Genomic DNA, 6,098 nt, shown 5'->3' on the forward strand with positions numbered 1-6,098 from the left:
CGAATGATAGATTTCTGCAAGACAAATGATTTGTTTATTTCAAATACCTTCTTTAGACAGCATAAGATATGACTATATACATGGATAACACTGTTAGGGTTGCTATAAGTCAGAACTGATTTACCAAGAAAACCAACATATGTATACTAGTTTGGGAGATGAAATGGAGTAGAGAAAAGAATGGAAACAAGAAGAACAGTCAAAAAAAAAAAGTAAAACAAAACAAAAAAAACAAATGCAAAAACAAAACAAAACAAAAAAATGCCTGGACACAGATGGTTACTACAAAAATCAAAGGAAGAGAACACATGTAACAAATAATTGTTAGAAGTTAAAAAAGATTTGGATGTTCTCAACCACTTCTTGCCATGATTGAACTTTAAGGATGTTCTGATAATGCTACTATCATTGCATTAAATAAATTGGAACAACTTCTAACCTGAGTTAGATGCTCAGACCACTTACAATGGGAGATTGATTCACAGAGTAGTCCCTGTAGATGCTACTCCTAGGGCTCCAATTCCTACTGGGTTGTACACACATCATTCCTTTTATGTAGTTTATATGATATTTCGGATTGAACCAAGCAGGAGGTATGAATGGACACCAGATGGTGGTCTCAAATTGCTTTTGCAATATTCATCCTCTCATTTTCCAATTTTCTGTATCTTTTAAAAAGAGGAATGTGCAAAAGTACTGGAATAAGACAATTATGATTCTGTGAGGATACCCACATCACCTTTTATATCTTGGTCTTAGATAGCTCTGTATGGAGTACAAGTTTGCAGCTCTCTAGCCCAAAGCAGGGCACAAAACAAATTTCTGGTGAATATGGAGGGCCTTTGAATGTGCATGAAAGGAGTTTGCATTTTATTTTCTAGTACTTGGTTTGCTGCTCAGAATTCAGTCTACAGGGTAGCATCGGTGTCATCACCTGGGAGTTTAATGGTTCTTTAGAGTATCAGACCCCATCTGTATTTTAATAATATCCTAGATCATTCCTATGAACATTAAAATTTGAGATGAAGTGATATAGGCCACTAGTCCCCCACCTTGGCTGTGCAATAAGGCATTTGAGGAACTTTACAAAACACAAATGCTTGAGTTCATACTCGAAGATTCTGATATAAGTGGTATAGTGTGACTTGAGCATCTGGATTTTAATGAATTTCCATATGTAAGATATTTTAAGAAACACTGCTCTAGACCAATGATTCTAAATGTTGGTTGGACATTGAAATCACTTCACATGCTTAAAATGACCAGATTGATGATGTTTGGATCCCACCACCAAAGAATTAGTTTTTGGGGTGGGACTTTGGTAATCTCCCCCCAACCCCCCAAAGCCCCCCAAGTGATTGTAATACACTGCTAGCATTGAGAAACTCTGCTTTAGTCATCAGGGGTGGGGGATCCTACCTGGAAGTTTTCCAAAAAGTGCAATAATGACCTTGAAGCAGTTAACTGACTTGCTTACAGGAAATTCAGACTGGAGTGGTGGACATCTAGATTGCTGTTCTAACTATGAGATGTAGTTTATTTTCCATTTTCAAGATGAATAACACAATACTGTATAATTACTAAGTATTATCATTCTTCATACAAGGCTTTTATTACTTGTTTGACTCCACTGGGTAACCTGAATTCTGTGACATTTGCAAATTTGAAAAACACTGAATTATCGATATATTTCACATGGCTTGTTGGGAGCCAGGTATTAATCACTGTATTGTGTAACTCTCCGTTCTCTGTACATTACAAGTTATAAGAATTCCCCAGCATATTTCTTTCTTGTACTCCAGAATAAGACCAATGCTTCTCTGTAAGCCTGACTTCTCAAGTTGCCTGCAGTGACTTGGAGACTAAACAGTCTTTTCTCAAGTCTTTGCAATCAGCCCATATTCTCCTTATAAACAGTAGTTTCAGCTTTTATTTTTAGAGTCTTCTAATACACCCTGATAAATGTTCTCTTCCTAAGGGCTTGTCAGGAGCAAGGGTGATTGATAAACTGTTCCAAAGGAAAAAGAAAAATGTTCTCTCTAATATCTGCCATTGTGACAGATTATATAAATAATCTTCTAAGGCTAATCGGTAGTAAATGGATTTTGTATTTGGAATGTTCTCTGCAGCCATCCAGGTATGAATCACATTTCTTTATCAAAATCATTATGAAGGCTGCCTTGGCTTATAAAATCTAGCAAATAAATATAAGAAACTAATGGTGCCAGGCATGTGTATATGCTGTATTAGGGCATTGTTTATTCTGTAAGTTCATAAATCATCACTCCAATGGAAAAAAACAAAACAAAAACCTAAAACAGAAAATTAAAGGTCATCAGCATGACTGCTGGAAAAAACTGTTGCTGTATCTGTCAGATGACTAGGACTTCAATGGTTCACTCCTGGCTTGTGTTTGAATTTTTGTGGTTAGATTTCAGGTTGAATTCTTTGGGGTAGATATTTCTGAAGTGTGGTAACCAGGGTGATGTTAGGTGATACATGAGTGAACATTGTGACTTGAGAAAGTAGAACATGTGTCCATTCTTTTTGATCTGTTGCTGGTGGAGTGTATGATTTACTCTCTGTCTCCAGAGTCTCAGAAGCAGGAAAAATAAAAGCAAAGAAAGAAAGTGAAAGCAAAGAGACAGATCCCATGGTAAAAGAATGATATTGGCACCTGAAGCCCTAGCGAAGACTTTATACATGTAGGGGTGTGTGTGCATATGCAGGTCTATTTATATGTGTTATGGTGTGTGTGCATGCATGTATGTGTGTACAGAAACTCCTTCTGAACTGTTGCTCTTGACCACTGGCACTTCTTATGGGATGGTCCCCTCGGTCAGGGGTAGAGTTCTCTTTTCAGAATAGTCATTTTGTACAGAAGACTCAGTAATAGTCAGTTGTGATTATGCCATGCTTATAGAGAATTGGCACTGTCATCTCACACTTGTCAAATACGGGGAACTTACCAAATAGTTCTGCTTTACCAAAAATAAATTAATATAAGTTAGAATTTTTTTTTTTTTTTTACCATGCATTCCAAAATTAACACCTAGGTGATCTGTGCTTCCAGGTTCTTTCTGTACGCTTCAAATAAAGAGAATAAGGTTTTGTGACAAAGGTGGATCTCAAGACTTTCTGCCTTTGTTATTCTTTGTGCCTCAATTAACTTCTTTGTATAAAGGACTGGTAATATTTATTTTTGAAAGGATCTGGTTGTAGGTTTTAACCTTTTCTTTTTCACCTCTGCCAAATTTATGAGAACATGTTGCTTGTCTGTTTGTATTTTTGGTCCATTTATTGGCTTGCTTATTTCTCTCTTATATGTTGTTGTTGTTAGGTGCCATCGAGTCGGTATCAACTCATAGCAACCTTATGCACAGCAGAATGAGACAATGTCTGATCCTGAGCCAACCTCACTACTGTTGCCACGCTTGAGTCCATCAATGCTGCCACTTTGCCAATCCATCTCATTGGGAGTCTTCCTCTTTTTCTCTGACCCTCCACCTTACCAAACATGATATCCTTCTCCAGTGACTGGTCCCTCCTGACAATATGTCCGAAGTATGAGAGATGAAGTTTGGCCATCCTGGACTCCAAGGAGCACTTGACTGTACTTCTCCAACACAGATCTGTTTGTTCTTTGGCAGCATGGCACTTTCAATATTCTCCTCCAACACCATAACTCAAAAGCATCAATTCTTATATTAGAGAAAGCAAAAGAATATTCCTAAAAAATTATGGTGTTGCTGTTAGGTGATACTGAGTTGGTTCCAACTTACAGCAACCTTTTGCACAACATAATGAAACACTGTCCTGTTCTGCATCTTCCTCACAATCATTGAGCCAATTGCTCCTGCCACTTAGCCAATTCATATTGTTGGGGGTCTTCCTCTTGAACACTGTCCCTCCATTTTATCAAGCATAATGTCCTTCTCCAGGACAAAATTATAGAATGCTTTATAAAACCAAAACATCAAGATATAAAGCTATTGTTCTTTGATATTCTCTCCTTCTGAGGTTAATGTTTGCATCTCCCTAAACCTTCCCCCAAAGAATCCTGGGTTCTTCAATTTAAACCATATCAAAACAGAAGCTTTGGCATCTTCAAGGGGCTCAGTAATGTTTCTTTTAAATGCTATTTGAGTTTTGGGAACAAAAAGAAGTGCAAGTGGGCAAGATCAGTGCTGTAGTGTGGATGAGGTCAAGTTTTCCAATGAAATTCTTTTAGGACAGCCCTTGCTTCCATTAAAGAACGGTCAGTCAGGTACATTGTGATAGAAAAAAAAAAAAATCTCAGTATAACTTTCCTGGCTTTTTTCTCACAAAGATAGTTTAAAATTTAAAAAACAAAACAATAAACAAAACATCTTCATAGTATGCCTGCTGATCATTCTGTGTCCTATCAAGCTTATCCCTTAGAATTCACCTAAAATACTCACCATAACCTTATGAATTTACCTCTTTACCTTCAGCTCATCTTTGATGTCTTCCTGACCTTCCTTAAAATGCTTGATATGTCTTAAAATGGTTGTTTTAAATGAGACAGCATGCCTGTAAACTTGTTGCAAAGTTTCAATGACTTGGGACAGAGCCCAATTGAATTATGTTAATGTGGCCTTAAAATAATTTTTTCATGGTGCCAAAAGTATCCTAGTTTTTGAAAGCAGCTCAGTGAAACTAAGACAAGTGTATAATATTGAAAGAACTTGTCTATAGCTACCCACTTATTACAGATAATTTTAAAACATATTCTGTTTGAAATAAACCCATGTACCCAAGCAGTATGAACTGGAACCCTAGTTACAATACTTTATGACTTTACCTTGTGTGTATGTACAAATACATATTTAAGTGCTAAAGCATTAAAATGAGACTAACCGCTCTCCATGGATCAAATGCTGACTCCAAACAATCATATCTGTGAAGTCATCCTCCTCTGTGTGTATGGTCAATAATTTTCTTTTAGGATGTGTAAATTAAAAGAAGCTGAGTAAAACAGGCCACTTCAGTTTTAATTGTTATGTCAAGTGACGGTGAAACTAAATTTAATGTTCTTCATGACATTTTCTGTGTTGTGAAATTTGTAGATCTACATGCAGCTGATTGCAAAGCCATTTGAACTGCAATGTTGATGGTTCAAGCTCACCAGCTGCTTCTCAGAAACCCTATACAGGGTCATTATGGGTTGGAACTGACTTAATGGCCCTTAACAACAACAACAACAACAAGAATATGCAGCTGATGAGGCACTGCAGGTTAATGCACTGTACTGTAAGGTCAGTTTGAATCGTAAGGTTGGCAGTTCAAGCTCACCAATCACTCCTTGGAAACCCTATACAGGATTGTTATTAGTTAGAACCGACTTGACTGCACTGGATAACAACAATAACATGCAACTGATGGGACTGTAGCCCCTGTTTTCCTATATTCTCATATATTGTTGCTGTTAGGTGTTATTGAGTTGATTCCAACTCATAGCAACACCATGTGACAGGGTTTTCTGCCACATACGGTTTTCTTATCTGTAATCTTTATGAAAGCAGATTGTTAGGTCTCTCTCCCACATAGTTATTGGGTGGTTTTGAACTATTAACCTTCCAGTTAGCAGCTGAGCAATTAACTGTGTCATCAGAGTTTCTTAAATCCTCATATATAACATAAATAAAATTCTAAGACTGGAAGACCTTCATGCGTGCCTTCTTATACTTTAAAAAAAAAACTAAAAATACAAGTGCCTAAAATTGTATTATTGGATTGTATAACTAAGAAAATATTTGTGCCTAAACATGTTTAAATTGTGTCCTATAGTTAAGGAGCTCTGGTACTATAATGGTTATGAGTCGGGCTTCTAACCCCAAGGTCAGTAGTTCAAATTACCAGCCGTTCCATGGGAGAAAGATGAGATTTTCTACTTCCGTAAAGATTTACAGCTTTTGAAACACTACGCAGGGTTGCTATGAGTCAGAACCAACTTCACCACACATCACGGCCATCACCATAATGAAAAGTTAAATAAAATTATAATAATTAAATTATGAAAGTAAAGGTCATGCTTCGCATATTTTATAACTGAGGTTTGTCATCAGAACCATGCC

This window comes from Chrysochloris asiatica, unplaced genomic scaffold (assembly GCF_000296735.1).
Source record: "Chrysochloris asiatica unplaced genomic scaffold, ChrAsi1.0 scaffold00232, whole genome shotgun sequence".
Classification (NCBI taxonomy): domain Eukaryota; kingdom Metazoa; phylum Chordata; class Mammalia; order Afrosoricida; family Chrysochloridae; genus Chrysochloris; species Chrysochloris asiatica.